This window comes from Mus pahari, chromosome 12 (assembly GCF_900095145.1).
Source record: "Mus pahari chromosome 12, PAHARI_EIJ_v1.1, whole genome shotgun sequence".
Lineage (NCBI taxonomy): Eukaryota > Metazoa > Chordata > Mammalia > Rodentia > Muridae > Mus > Mus pahari.
The window spans coordinates 55050360-55066922 of NC_034601.1; positions in this window are offsets into that span (position 1 = coordinate 55050360).

Below are 16563 nucleotides of genomic sequence, written 5' to 3' on the forward strand. Positions count from 1 at the left end.
TTACTAATAGAGTATTGATTTTTAAATAACCTCTGAAGTCACAAGAAGAAGAAACAGAAATGAAGAAGAAAAGAAAAATTAGGTTTTAAAAGATTGTACTTTATACGAAAAAAATTTTTGGAAATGGTAAGCGTAAAACTGAGAACTATTTCTTTCACCTTTCTATTTTTCTACATCAAAGTGTCCTCAGCTATAACTTTTTACTTCCTTTATTGAAGAGGAATACTGACGTTGTGGAATCACTGCCGAGATCGGGGCTGAAGACCGAGATGAAAAATTCCTGTTTTGAGGCTGAAAGAGGAATGTTCTTGAAGGTCTGAAATAAATTATGTGCTGGGACTGTGTGTACACGGTGCACAATAGTCTTTTCAGCAATAGACAGAAAAGCATGCCAGGCTCATAAATCTGAGGAAAGAAAAGGGAACGAAACACCTCAGGAAAGCCAGCTCCCACCAAATAAAAGAATGAATAATCTCTCTCCATTTGGAAAAGGAAAGCAGCACAAATGGCATGTAAACCTGCCATGAGCTTAGAGGCCATTTCACATGTCCATGTATGCTATTGTGTTTGAGACATTAGCTAAAATTAACATTACAAGATTACTATCAACATCCAACCTCAATATCAACATCAAAAACATGAATCTTCTATGTACAATTAAAATACCTACATAATGAACGATATGTTAGTGCCTTCAACCCTGAGACATGCAAAGATTTGATTGGATTTTGACTAGCATGCTACGGCAGAGTACAAATACCATGAAAAACATAAGCTCTCAGGAAGAAGTCGTAGGAAAGAGTTACACCATATTTTTGTTTTGGGAAGGTAAAGTACACTCTAGTGTAGGTGAGTTACCAAGCAGGGATACTTATCGAGTTCTGTATCTTAACAGATTTAAGTACTATTCTTATCTTGTTTGGTTAAGTTGCAAACCGTTTTTTGCCTTATTTTTGATTGTTTGGATAAATCTAGTAAATTCTTCCATTCTTTTTAGATTATATAATTTAATCTTACAGGTGTTCAAAGTATTCACTTAAGATATTCTGAATTTCGGTGATATCTCAGTGCTTTCTCCTTCTTCTTGATTGGGTTAATTTGGTTAACTGCTTTCTTTTGGTTAATTGGATCAAGAGTATGTTGACTTGTTTTATCTTCTAAAAGAACAACCTCTTAGCTTCCATGTGGCTTATATTGCTCTCATCACTTCTTTTTCATTAATTTCTTTTTTTATTTATCTTATATACGTCCTCTCTCATTTTTAATTTTTAACATTGCATATATGCATGTGTTGTATGTTTAAAATTGCACTGTTTTCTCCTCCCCCTTCATTTCCACTAGATCTTCCTTGCTCTCTGCATTCATCTCACCTTCTGGATTACAGTTTGATTTGGTTTTGCTTTTGAAAATTCCTGATTTGGGTTGTCATACGACTATGTTCTTCTGATATATTAATGTAAGAGCTCAGAGATATGAACTTTCCTATAGGACTGCTTCTGTCCTGCCTGTGTGCCTCCCACAGGTTTGTTGTATTTTCATGAAAGTAAGATGAGTGAGGTGAGGATGGAGTATTACACAAATAAACAGTGGTCATCTTACTACTTGGAAGCATAGCATATTTTATGTCGGTGGATAACCATAGATGAAAATTGTGATGCTGTATTCTACTTTTCTCTTTTTTACTACTTTTCTTTCTTTCTTTCTTTCTTTCTTTCTTTCTTTCTTTCTTTCTTTCTTTCTTTCTTTCTTTCTTTCTTTCGTCAATCACGTTGAATAATATTCATTTTTTTTCTGAAATCACTTATGTCCTAAAGAAGTGCTGGGCATAAGGTTGTCAGGGCAGCTCCCGTATGTTAAGGATGCTTTTTGATTCTCTTTCTTGTTCTTTATTAGTGGTTCTCTGTAAGAGTAATTCAAACAAACATTTACATTAAAAAGACCCTTAGTTTAGTGGTTAAAATAATGTATGTAAAAATACTTCTAAACACTATTTTACTTCATTTAATTAACTAGTGTACCCATAACCAGTGTGTATTTTAGATCAGGAACAATCCTATCATTAGTGATTTAGTTACATAAAGTATGAGAATACATATCTCAACATTAAACATTAAATGTATTTCCATCAATGTTAAATATAAAATATATTTAGATACATTGATTTCGTGCTAAATTTTAAATTTCAGGAAAATAAGACTTAAAAAGTTAAGCCTTTAGCACAAAGACATTCATCTTATATGCGGAAATGTTAAAGTTTGTACCCTGATAATCACTTCATCTTCTAAAACCTGCTTAGTTTTTGTACGCTTCAGTCTTTCAAATTAACTTCCATGTACTATATGCAGCATTATAGGGTAAAATTAGGGTCTACTCTCTTAAAGTTAAATGAACAACATTTCCAGAGTATACTTTAATTTGTGCATACACGTCCATTCCTTCTGATTATCATTTATTGATTAACCTTAACTCATTTAGAGTTGTCTGTTTATGAATGACCAAGTGCCAAGAACCAGACTATGCTCAAATCAATAGTCACAGTCGACAATGCTTGGCACAGTGAGCTCATTGGCAGAGATGGTGTAGGCAGAGGTTAGAATAAAGAATGAACAACCCTGACTCAATCTCAACCTCAATAGAACAAGAACTAGGTTACTTTATGTCCATGACTTGGACTTATAGAAGAAAACTGACCTGTAGTTAGTAGGTTTGTGGTGCTGCACTAGCTGCTACTACATGTAACTTTTATACCAAGTCTTTTCAGCTTCAATGTCAGCATTCTTTTCTATGATAATACACATATATGCAAGTAAGATCTACGCAACTTGTTCTGATGCTAGTCTGATATCAATTCCATAAATTAAAACTAAGATTCTTTATATAATAATATTATATGTGTATTATTGAAACTGTAGTCATATAGATTCCTCAGGAAACTACTATAACATCGGGTGGTGGCACTTTACCTCACCCTTAGTTGTTAAGGCCTTTCTCCACCAGACTCCATCCATTTGACATCCTGCTTTCATGAAATGTAGCAGTCCTATTGTCTTATCAATATTATGTGGATTTCAAAGTTCATGTGCTACCCATTGCTTTCCAGACATCTTTGGCACAAAAGCTAAACACTAAGTTAGATTCTCCAACAGTTTAGTCATCTGACTCTGACAATGAGTTGACAGCGAAGACTTATCTTCTCAGATGAAATTAATGTCTTAAACTATGTTTAGTGTTACTTTTTTTTTTTACAATTTAAAATTTATTCTAAAAGTAGTATCTAAAGTGATTGATAGGATACTTTAAAATTATTTTATATTTTTTATTATTATTATTTTCTTTATTTACATTTCAAATGCTATCCCGAAAGTTCCCTATACCCCACCCCCACCCCTGTTCCCCTACCCACCCACTCCCACTACTTGGCCCAGGCCTTCCCTTGTGCTGGGTCAAATAAAGTTTACAAGACCAAGGGGCCTCTCTTCCCAATGATGGCCGATTAGGCCATCTCCTGCTACATATGCAGCTAGAGACACAAGCTCAGGGGGTACTGGTTAGTTCATATTGTTGTTGCACCTGCAGGGTTGCAGCCCCCTTCAGCTCCTTGGGTACTTTCTCTAGCTCCTCCATTGGGGACCCTGTGTTCCATCCAATAGCTGGCTGTGAGCATCCACTTCAGTGTTTACCAGGCTCTGGGATAGTCTCACAAGAGGCCGCTATATCAGGGTCCCTTCAGCAGAATCTTGCTGGTATGTGCATCAGTATCTAGGTTTGGTGGCTGATGATGGGATGGATTCCCAGATGGGGTAGTCTCTGGATAGTCCATCCTTTCATCTTAGCTCTAAATTTTGTCTCTGTACCTNTATCCTTTCATGAGTATTTTGTTCCTTACTCTAAGGAGGAATGATCCAAATGATGGTCATTCTTCTTGGTTTTCTTGTGTTTTGCATAATGTATCTTGGGTGTTCTAAGTTTCTGGGCTAATATCCGCTTATCAGTGAGTGCATATCTAGTGACTTCTTTTGTGATTGGGTTACCTCGTTTAGTGTTACTCTTAACAGATATCTATGAGTCATTAATTGTTGTGGGCTATCAAAATAAACAAAACAAGCAAAAAATAAGGTGGAAACGCCTTCAAGTGGGAGATATAATTAATTACAGTAGACAATATTTGACATGAATATCTCCCTCAGAGTGTGTGTGTGAGTATATGTGTGTGTGTGTCTGTGTGTGTGTGTGTGTGTGTGTGTGTGTGTGTGTCTATGACTATGTGTGTATTGCTAATACAAAGTAAAGGTAATGATTAACACAGATGAAGAGTACAAAATGCCTACCAGGTCAGCATGGAGGAAAGCTCTTATGCCTCTTATATCCAAGAGTTACTTATGTGAGTCTATAAAGTACCTCTTTACAAAATACCCATCATTGCTGGTGTTTTCTGACTATAGCACTGACTGTGGTTTATAGTACTCAATGGAAGACTGAGGAAGACGATTTCCTTTCTTCTGCAGTGCTCTTCCTCTATTACCTCTAAATGTCTCACCATGTGATTATTTCTTCTTTCTCAAAAGATACTGAGATGGTAGCTTCACCATGGTAATAAGTCTTTTAGTAGCTCTTTATTTGTGATGAATGCTATGGTACTCTACCCATATCTGGCTTTAGCCATGCTAGAGGGCAGGCAAGGTGAAAACCTGCTAAAAGGAAAAGTGCTAGAACAATTCATGTGGACTCACTAATTGCAAAGGAAGATAGAAAAGGTATTTTAACCCTATGTTCATAAACAAAAATTGAAATGTTTGTGAAATGCAAAATGTGCTATGGGTTAAAAATTTGAGAAAAAAAAAAAGGATGCTAGATGAATATGCAACCCATAATAGATTTCTATGGTTGGTGAGTAAAAGTCTGTTCTCCATACAGGGAGCTCTAACACTAGTCATACACACAAAGGACTGTTTCTTATTACCCTAGACACTTGTATCTAAGGTAAATTATTCTCTACCTAAGTACATTCAATCCATCATTTAAAATCTACTTCAGTTAATATTTACTCAATCATGCTCTCTCTTCTTCATAGTTTCTTTCTCTGGTTTGTTGAACATTTTTTTTATGCTTTGGCTGTGTTAGATATCTAATTCTGCACAATGATAGAGTGAATATTTTCATTTTCTGCTTTGCCTTTGAATCACAAATTGATTCTCATTGACTTAATTTTAAGCATTCTCCTGCACATGCTTGCTATAAAAGCTTTCTGGCTTGTTTGCAGGATTCGGGGTTTGGAAAGTAACAAAGGTTCAGTTTCTCATAAACACTTCTTATATGTTAATCAAGAGTTTGAAATGTGTATTATAAATAAATTTATGTAGAGTAAATAGTTTTGCAATATTTTATGACTATCATTTACTATGGAGATTAGAAATTTTTTTTTTTTACCTTTTGATAAGCACATGATATAGCCTAGGGTTTTGCCCCTTGCTACCTCTCTGTAACCAATAAAATTATGTAATTGTGCATGTGTAAGTTCTATGTCATTGAGCTCATATAAGTTGATAACCAGAACACAGTGTAACAGCCTCACAGTATCTGTCAAAATCTAAATCAAGTAAATTCTCCCTGCCTACCTGCAATTGAAAGTTCTGAAATGTTAAATCAATGCTTAATTCTAATTTAGGAACAATTACTTCAAAATGGCAAAGTAACCACTATTTTTGATGAAATATTTACATATGAAGGGGTGGGAAAGGGAGAATATATTATGAACAAGCAAGGAATGTGAAGACAAGATGGAGCTCTTCTCTGAAGATGTTGGCTGTGGGCACTAATGAAAACACCTAAGAGGCTAACAGCCAACCACACATTCAAATTGATCCCATTCTTTCCAATATTTTGAAGACAGGGTCTTGCTATATGGTTTAAGACAGGCCCCAACTCAGGACAACACTTCTGCTTCAGCCTCCTGAGTTCTGAAAGTGCAAGAGTGCACCACCAGAGCTTGCTTGCTCTTTCTTTCTTTTTGGCCCTACATGAACACCGAATTTACAGGGTAGATGAGGTCATTAGATCTGTCATTTCTCATGTTGCAGGGCACAGCAAACAACCCAGAGAATGATCTTTCTAAGACCAGAACTCCAGTTTCCAAGATAGAGACAAAGTTACAGTTTTGCTTTGGAAGTCATTTGGCTATTCTTTTTTTTTTTTTTTTTAATTTTTTAAAAAGTATTTAGTTTTCCTTTCATTGGGTATTTTCTTTATTAACATTTCCAATGCTATCCCTTTCCAGGTCTCCCCTCTGGAAACTCCCTATCCCACCCTCCCCCCACCCTGCCTCTATGCAGGTGTTCCCCAACCCATCTACCTATTCCAGCCTTCCAGCCCTGGGATTCTCCTACACTGGGGCATTGAACGACCACAGACTTGAAAGCTGCTCCTCCTACTGATGTTCAACGAGAATATCCTCTGCCACATATGCAGCCGGAGCCATGGGTCCCTCCATGTGTACTATTTGGTTGGAGGTACAGTCCCGAGAGTTCCAGGGGATGTGTCCAGTTGACACTGTTGCTCCCCTACACACATACACGGGGCTGCAAACCACCTCAGCTCTTTCAGTCCCTTTTCTAACTCGTCAATCTGGGACCCCCAAGCTCAGACCAATGGTTGGCTGCCAGCATCTACCTCTGGATTTGTCAGGCTCTGGCAGAGCCTTTCAGGAGACAGCCATATCAGGCTCCTGTCAGCAAGCACTTTCCAGCATTCACATTCCCAAAAATGTCCTAGTTTGACTACTGTGCATGGGATGGATGCCCAGGTGGGGAAGTCTCTGGATGGCCTTTCCTTTAGTCTCTACACTTTGTCTCCATATTTCCTCCTGTGAGTATTTTATTCCTGCTTCTAAGAAGCACTGGAGCATCCAAACTTCGGTATTCCTTCTTCTTGACCTTCATATGGCCTGTGAATTGTATCTTGGGTATTCCGAAATTTTGGGCTAATATCCACTTATCAGTGAGTGCATACCATGTCTGTTCTTTTATGACTGTGTTACCTTGCTCAGGATGGATACAACCATTTGCACTACATATGAAATCACTAAGGCCGAGCAGTGGTGGCGCATGCCTTTAATCCCAGCACTTGGGAGGCTGAGGCAGGCGGATTTCTGAGTTCAAGGCCAGACTGTTCTACAAAGTGAGTTCCAGGACAGTCAGGGCTACACAGAGAAACCCCGTCTGTAAAAAAAAATAAAAAATAAAAAAAATAAAATATAATAAATAAATCACTTAGTTTCTCTGAGAGTTATTTAATCCATACTAGTTGAAAATGAATTATCTGGGAAAGTTGATGAAATGTTTGTTCTACCTGGTGGCTTCAGCCATTTGGGCCTCTCATGATCTTAGATGACTTATAAAAGTGACTTGTAAAGGTAAAGACTTCTTTTCTTATAACTAAATAGTACATTTTCTATAACAACACAAATTTTATCCATTAAACCATTACTTTATTATTTCTTTCTTAGGAGGAGATAAAGCAAACTATTAGCACAAACAAAGCGTTCCTTGTTTTTTGTTTTATTTCATCTCCTCTCTAAATTGCTTGCCATATGAGGTTGTGATGATGGCTGGTAGCAAAGCTTCTTTATTACCTAGGAATTAAGTAATGTTCTCTACTCTTAAAGATGCTTAGTGTTCTAAATAGCAGCCAGCGTTGGCTGTCAATGCCAACTCCCAAGCTCAGCTCCTTTATTGCTCTGTTTAGCATTTGATTTCTCTGCTTGCAGCTCAGTACCCAGCATTTGTTTCTTTCTTTTAATAGCTGTGTGAATTACATATGCATACCCTGGGACCTGTTAGCAACAGACCTATTTTGTCAGAACAATGGCATAAATAAATTCACTTTGAGCTCTTTATAGCCTGCACCGTGTGTGGGCTTCATATTGATGCATGAGGGGAAAAAAGTCACAGACATGCCTTTTGAATTTGATGTCATGAAAGGTGAAGACTGGCTAGGTGGGCACCGTAGAGTAGGTGGAGAGAAGCAGGAACTGAGAAAATAGGATTTAGAAGAGATTATGAGCTAAGGCAGTACTACAATACTGGGATGAATAAGAGTGATGGGGGCGGGGGTCCTTTAAAGGCAGTGAAGTACTGAAAGATGGGGTGACCCAGAAAACATTGACTCTTTCAGCTAACAAGGAAATCTAGCCCTTCAAACCACATTCCGGTTAAGGCAAAGAGAAATAGAACAAAGACAGAAACTATACAGTCAGATATTCCTCCTTTCATGAGTTAGGAACAGATCAATGTATTACAAACAGTGAAGATATTTGCAATAAGAAAATCAATAACCTTAGCAACTGGGGACGTAAGTGCATACAAGTACAGAGTGTAACAAAGTTTGGTAATTTTCCAGAAAGAATCATAGCTTCAGCTAGGCAGATCATTTTGTTAGATTTGTACTATATTCCTCTACATACAAATATCATTTAAGTCTTATTGTTAAAATGAGCTGAGACCAGAAGTGAAGCATCATTTACTATATAATGGAATGGCTCTCTGCAGTACATGATTATTTTTCAGTGATTTTTGCATGGGATGTGGCAGGCAGAAGTGCATGCTGGGAGAAGTGATTAATATGTCCATTCCCTTGCAGTATACAGCTCTTTTATCTGAAAAATCCGGAGAATTTATGTTAGGGTTATTTTTTTTTTTTTACTGAATTTTAAGAACCATAGTATATATTTAGAATAAAGCACAACATAATCTTGCTTACTAGTTCTTTGCTCTTATCTCACAGAGGTCTCCTATTCTTTTCCATGTTCTATTTAAAGGTAAACTGTGTATGTGTCCCCACCTCCCGACCCCCAAAAGGCATTCATTCTAGACTTACCTAATCAATGCTATATTCCTTTCTGGATATTTAATATACGCACACAGTTATACTCACCAATGCCATAGTATCTTTAAATCCCAGTTTACATAGACTTAGATGTTCTTACCTACAAGCATATTTAAACTTGGCGTATACTTTCAATCAATAATCCGCCGTATTTCTTTTCATAAGGGGTATAGTGCTCTATGAGGATAGCATTAAAACGAAGTTGGAAAACTTATTTACATGATTTACTAACTTTTATAAGCAAGTACACTTTAATTTTATCAGTGAATTTATGATTTAAATTATATAACTTTTATGATGAGTACCAAAATTATTTACAAGCATTTAGTAAAGCATTATTTAGGAAAGTTTTATAATTATATAAACATTATGAGGAAGATAGATTTACTATATGTCTACTACTGACATCAATATGAGGCCTCTACAACAATCACAATTCCTATCCAGAGTGTTCATTTGATATATTTGTCTAGTACACATTGACACATGATTATTACTCTCCATATATTCAATAAATGTATATTTAAGTGCGTTCGAAGATATGTGATGGTATTATATTCTAGTTTATTTTTCTGTTGCCATAATAAACACGGACCAAAAGCAACTTTGAGAAAAAAAAATGTTTATTGGCCTATAGATTAAAACTCACAATCAAAGAAATCCAAGTCAGGAATCTGAATTCAGGAACTAAAATAGAAACCATAGCACAATTCTCTATAATGATGGGCTTGGTTCCCTTGGCATGATCAGCTATGGTTTTTTGTACAGCTGAAGTTCACATCCTTAGGAATGGAACCGTCCATAGATGATGGTACCCTCTTATATTAAATAACAGATATAAATTATGTCTCACAGACATGGTCACAGACCAGTTCATGGAGGCAGTTTCTAAACTGAGTTGTCTTCCTAGGTATGCCTAGAATAGTGTCAAGTTGACAAAAAAGCCTAAACAGTATACATTGTATGCCAAATGCACAACTTACTCCAAGGCAGATAAGATACAGTTCATTGTGGAGCCAAATGTGACAGTGTCCTAGAAACACAGATTCAAGTCTTTTTCTCAAGCACAGTGTTCTGATGTGGTAACAGTTCCATGAAATTGAATACTCACAGAATAAAAAGAATCGTAAATCAAGACACTTTTCAAATACATTCTTGGAAACACTGAGTAGGAGAGTTCCAGGAAATCCTGCATAGCTTATCTACCTGTCTGACATGCTGACAGCTTGGTAGCCTTTTCCCACTCTTTTGGTCTGTAGCAGCTAGTGCTTTGTTGGTATATCCCAAAGGATGTATGTAACCATCACAAATATGCTATACCACACACAGAGGAGAACAATAGGTGTTAAATTTGCTTCAGGAAAATTTGTCTGTCGACTTGTTCTATTCTAAAACTACAATTAATGTGACTTCTTCCCACAGTTATGCCTTCTTTCTAAGCAATGTTGACCATCATATAAACCTGCTATCGTACTGTGCACTGTAAGAAAGGCTCTGTGCTCTACCCTTCTTCATAACCTCTGACAACCAGGGCAATTTGGAGTTCCAGGTATGCCTTTTCCAAAATGTCATGTATTTGGAATTATGTAATAAATTGCCTTTTAGATTATTTCTTTTATTATTATTATTATTATTTTCTTTATTTACATTTCAAATGCTATCCCGAAAGTTCCCTATACCCCCCCACCCCCGCTCCCATACCCACCCACTCCCACTACTTAGCCCAGGCCTTCCCTTGTGCTGGGTCAAATAAAGTTTGCAAGACCAAGGGGCCTCTCTTCCCAGTGATGGCTGATTAGGCCATCTTCTGCTACATATGCAGCTAGAGACACAAGCTTAGGGGGTACTGGTTAGTTCAGATTGTTGTTCCACCTAGATTATTTCTTAACTCAACAAGTATTTCGACTTCTTCATGTCTCTTCAGCATCACTTATGGTATATTCGTTATTTAAATATACCACATTTCATTATCGTTCTACCTACTAATGGGTAAACTGGTTGGTTCCCAATTTAAGAAATAATGAAGGAAGCTGATATAAGTATCAATCATGACCTTTTAAAATAAATACAGAAATATATAGCTCCTATTATCTGGCTTATGTTTACTAGAGTATGTTTTTGAGGGCATTTAGGCACGTTTTTGCAGTTTCTGGTTTTTATAGCTACACATAATGTGTTTGTGTGTAATCCAGCACCTATTCCTCCCTTTCCAAAGCTTCCTATCTCTCAAGCATCACTTTCCCTTTGCCTTCAGTTGGATCCACTTTCCTAAAACTGACTCAACTGCATATTATTTATGGTTGAAAAATATTCATTCTATAATATATTCTCTTTATGCCTTTTCATCTTGAATCATAATTTTATAGGGTATAGAATACATTATTTTTTTTCCTGAGAAGTATAAATTTAATTATAGAATTTTCCTCCTTTTCTCCTCTAGATGCAGGTTTTTCCTATTTCTGGGCCTTCAAAGACTTTGGTTTTCATACACTATTACTATACCATATCATACTGTACTATGTTATACTTACTATACTGTAATTTGTCTAAACAATTGTTTTTATTTTTTGGTATTTTTTCTTATTTATTCTTACCAGTGTTCTTTGAGCTTCCTGGATATCTTTATTTAGTTTTATACATGAACTGTTGGAAACTCTTAGTTTCTTCAACAAATATATTTGCAGTTTCCTTCACTTTTACCTCCTCAGAGAATGTTCATCCTGATAATATTACATATTTTGTAGTTATCTGATAGGTCTTTCAAAGTCTGCTTCATCTCTCAGACTTTTTTCTTTTGCTTGAATTTGGAAACATCTATTTATTTTCTCATAGACAGCCTACTGGTAAACTTACCAATTACATGCTTCATGGAAGTTGAGGTGGGTTGTGATATATTGAATTTTAGAAATATTCTTTCTTGGACTTTCTAGTTCAATTATTTCACCACTGATCTGGTCTTATGCATATTTTCTGCTTTGGAATCTTTAGAAACACACCTTTACCACTTTTGGTACAATGGTTTCAACATTCTGATTGTATCTGAGCCTACCTTGTGTTTATACCATTCTAGTTTATCCATAACTTTACTTTTGATAAAGACACAGTGGATATACTGGTAAAATAAGCTGTGATAGCTTATTTTATTTAATAAAAGGCAGAGACAATATTGAAGTGAATGACTATCCTACCATGGAAGTTGGTGTTCTCTTTTAGAACCTTGGTCTCATTAATAAAGTACTTTAAAAAAGAGATTCTGAAGGAAGCTTGGTATAATTTTGTTAGAGTTTGAGAGATTAGTAATAATCAGCTTTAAATCTCAACAGCTGTTGAAAGGAAGGGGGTTGTGCAAATGAAGAGAAAATGTCATGCTTATTTTGGGTTGGACTCTAAAAGAAATAAAAGCTTCACCAAGGGAGGGACTTCTTAGAAGATAATCACCTTAAATCATTAAAGGTAAAATTACTCCCCCATCTACTTAGCATATCTTCAGGTGAATTGGCTATGGGGCAATGGTCTCTTGGCTATGTGACTGACACTCATAGGTTGCTTAGTCATTAGGAAGGAGGCAATATTATGTACATTAATATTTAAAGATGATCAAAATGCCATGTGTCTACACAAGGACTGAGGTAGATGCCACCATGATGGGCAGAGGATGCTTTTGAATGGGTATATACAAAAATGATACTCTCTGTCCAACAGAACCCATGCAGCATGGCTAGTATAGACTTATTTTTCAGAGTAGGAAGAGCTCTACTCTATAAATATATCAGAGTAAATAGAGTCTGCAAGGTATATGAGTAGATTAAAATCACATAAAAATATGAGAGTTAGTATTAGTAATTAAGATTAGAATAAATCAACCGGGTGTGGTGGCGCACCCCTTTAATCCCAGCACTTGGGAGGCGAATTTTTGAGTTCGAGGCCAGCCTGGACTATAGAGTGAGTTCCAGGACAGCCATACAGAGAAACCCTGTCTCAAAAAACCAGAAAAAAAAAAAAGATTAGAATAAATCACTGAGTTCACCTCAACTAAAGTTACAAGAAAAGTAGGATTATCAGACAAATTGCTGTCATTGAAAACACTGTACCTTGTGGACTCATTATCATCAGATAAATTCTTACATCACAGAAAAAAGCATTCATATGTTCATCTATGTTCTAACATACTGTGGTCACTATATTGTGAAATAAAATCAGAATAATCTCTATGTTTACCTGTCTGACTCTCCAATTTCAGTACATAATTTTTTCCTGGAACCTAATTTTATGATAATTTCTTCAAGTTAGATGAGCTTTCTACTTGTTGAGAAAAGGGAAAACTTCCAAGCCTTTTGCATGCTGGACAGGAGACTACTGTGAGAACGTTCAATATGTTCACACTGTGTGCCTCAGAGCTATTATTACATAGTTCATTTAGGGATGCTTCTTCATGATTTCTTCTCTGTGTTTTACTGCTCAAAGAGGATTGTTTCTACTGTTGTTGAGACGGTTATTCAATTCAATCAGTTATTGTCCTCTCATCTTAGAAGCATTGTGAATTTTTCACAAATAAAAATAGATCAAGCATAAAATATAATCAAGAAATGCATCATTTGATCCCTCTAGCTAGTTACATTAAGGTCAACAATATGAACACAATTCTAGGGTGTTAAGAATGGTCTACAATACCTGCCGTTGATATGTATTTTTGTTTCACATATAATTTAGAAATTCTGGCTAAATAACTGGCAGGAAAACGTGTAAATCTTTCTGTAAGTATTTTCAATTTTTCATATGTTACATGTTAATAAATCATCAAATCAGCGTTTCATACAACTGAACACTGGTTTCTGAAACAAAATTTGTCAGTTTCACTTGGCATGGTGGTTCATGCCTGAGGCAGGACAACTAGAAGATGGCTGGGATGGCCCAAAGTAGAGAGCTTGTATCAGATCAGACTGGGTGATATAGCAAGTCATTGCCTCAATAAAGAAAACAATCATGTTTAGAAAATAAGGGTTGGCTTTATTCATGTGTCTTCTGTCACTCATTCAATGGCATGTGATTTACACATAGGGACTCTTATCATCACAGGTCATGCTGATTACTAAATGAAAACATTACTGAGAACTTAAATGTATGGACTACATGGTCTGAATCAGGTCCTCGGTGTATAAATTATGGCTTCTAGCTTCGTGTTTTATGTTATTCCTGGGTATGTGAATGAGTGTCTTTGAATCATATATTTTCTCTTGGGCTCTTTTCCTTATGGGCTTGTTTTGTCTAAACTCAATGTGATAGTTTTTTGTTTTACCTTATTACATGTGATTTTTGTTATAATTTTTAAAAAGTGGATGAATGAAAATCTTCAAAATGAATGAATGAAAGTGAATTAACAATTTAAATGCCATGTTTACTTGGGAGAAGGAAAATACGTTTTCTTCCATAGAGTGTCACTGGTTATATCGATATATTGAGACAGTTGTATGCAATGATTAAGAAATTGGATTTTGATATTTTAGTTGCATTAATATAAATTTAAATGATATAGTCACATGTGGCCAGGAGTGACATACTGTCAACCAGGAATGCTAATTTGGTATTTATATACGTTTTTACCTTACTATAGAATCCCAGTGGTATGTATCTATGTACCTGTGATTAGTCGGGGATGCTGAAACACATCAGCTTTTTGTCATCACTTTGAAAACTTTAGTTGTCAATCTATGTTTAGTAATTGCCACAGTTCATGTGTAGACCTTAGGCATGTATTCCTTTTGGTGGAGATAAAATCCTCTAAACTAGAGTTTATTCAAGGATTTGCACGAACAGCTTGAAAATAGTCTCAGAGTAGTTACCCATCCCAATCAGTGATTCCCAAAATGTGTTCAGTGAGAGAGCAGATACACAGATAAAAGATTTGTTATCAAATTAGTCTGAGAAATTCAGGTGTAAATTGCATTAAATAAGTTTCTTTATTGCAGGATTTCTCAGGGAATTTAAATGCAAGTGTTTGGGGAAATTTTAAGCAGCATATAAGGTGTACTGGTGCTGCTGTCTCCATGCAACTTATTTGGTCGCAAATTGCCAAGAGACGCTCTTCTAGAGAACTATTTTGCCAAGGATAACTTAGAAAACAAAGATATTGACACTGGCTTGTGAAGTGAAGAAATTATCTTGTCGCCAACTTAAGCTCCATGTTACTAAGGGAGCTGATGAGTTTCCTCATTACACCAGTGAGAGTTTATTTTCAACTTGCTTCCTCACTAGAATTCCTCCAATATTCAGATTCTGGGTTTTAAATTAGGTCTGGAGAGTAACATTGAACAAACAGTAATGGCCACTTTCATTTTCAAGAACCATGAGGGAGGTGAAACTTCGCCCACCCTGAAAACTAAGGAGATAGCCTGTCATAATGCCATTTGTATAGATGGAAGGCAAGGCTCTTCTGAGATAGAGACAGAAGTTGTGTAATTAATAGTACAGTAGGCATTATGAATTCCGTGTTCACATCAGTTCCTTCTGACCCAAATCCCTGCAGCAATCATGCCATGATTTCCCAAATATTTGCCATACAGACAGGGGACTACAGCACAGTTGAGACCCTGAGCATATAGAGAGGCCTCTATTTTTTACCTTTTTTTTTTTTTTTTTTTTGAGACAGGGTTTCTCTGTGTAGCCCTGGATGTCCTGGAACTCACTTCGTAGACCAGGTTGGCCTCGAACTTAGTAATCCTACTGCCTCTGCCTCCTGAGTGCTGGGATTAAAAGCTGTGCCACCACGGCCAGCCTCTATTTTTGATACAGTTGTTGACATATCTGGTTAATGTATGCCCTGTAAACAAGTATTAACTTTATCATGCTACTCTAAAACAAATCTGCCCTCATTCCAAAAAGACAAACTATTTTTAGCTTCTGAGGCTACTTTTCACACCAATAACTTTGAACAAAGTGTTGAACAAAATCAAAACTATTATTATTTCTTACAATGATTTATAGGTTGTTGAAAGAGCTATGTAGTATTTTTCTCCTGCCTGATTCAGTAGCTATATTATACTTCTATGGTTTAGTAGAAATAAAAATAGAAGTCAGATACTACATATTTAAAAGAATCTTTAATATGTTAAAGTGATGTAAGCATAAAGAAGAAAGCTTACTAAAATGAATAAATATAAAATAAACTAATAAAATTAGGGTTTTAAATTTATTACTTGAACATTTATAGGTATCCAATAATTTTTATCATGTATCCCTCTGTCTCCCCCTACAATTTCTACAAGACTTCCAATATATCACCCTTGCAATTTATAACTTCTTCTTTATTTCTTATATATGAACTATACAAAATTGCTATTATTAATATGTACAGGAGTTTTGGTTTTCTACTGATTCATGGGATATTTACAAGAAACCACACATAGGCAGTTTATCCAGCTATATTTATTAAAAATTCTGTTTACAAGAATTCTCAACTGAGGAATACCGAATGGCTAAGAAATATCTGAAAAAAATGTTCAACATCCTTAGTCATCAGGGAAATGCAAATCAAAACAACCCTGAGATTCCATATCACTCCAGTCAGAATGGCTAAGATTAAAAATAACAGCAGATGCTGGCGAGGATGTGGAGAAAGAGGAACAATCCTCCATTGCTGGTGGGATTGCAAGCTTGAACAACCACTCTGGAAATCAGTCTGGCGGT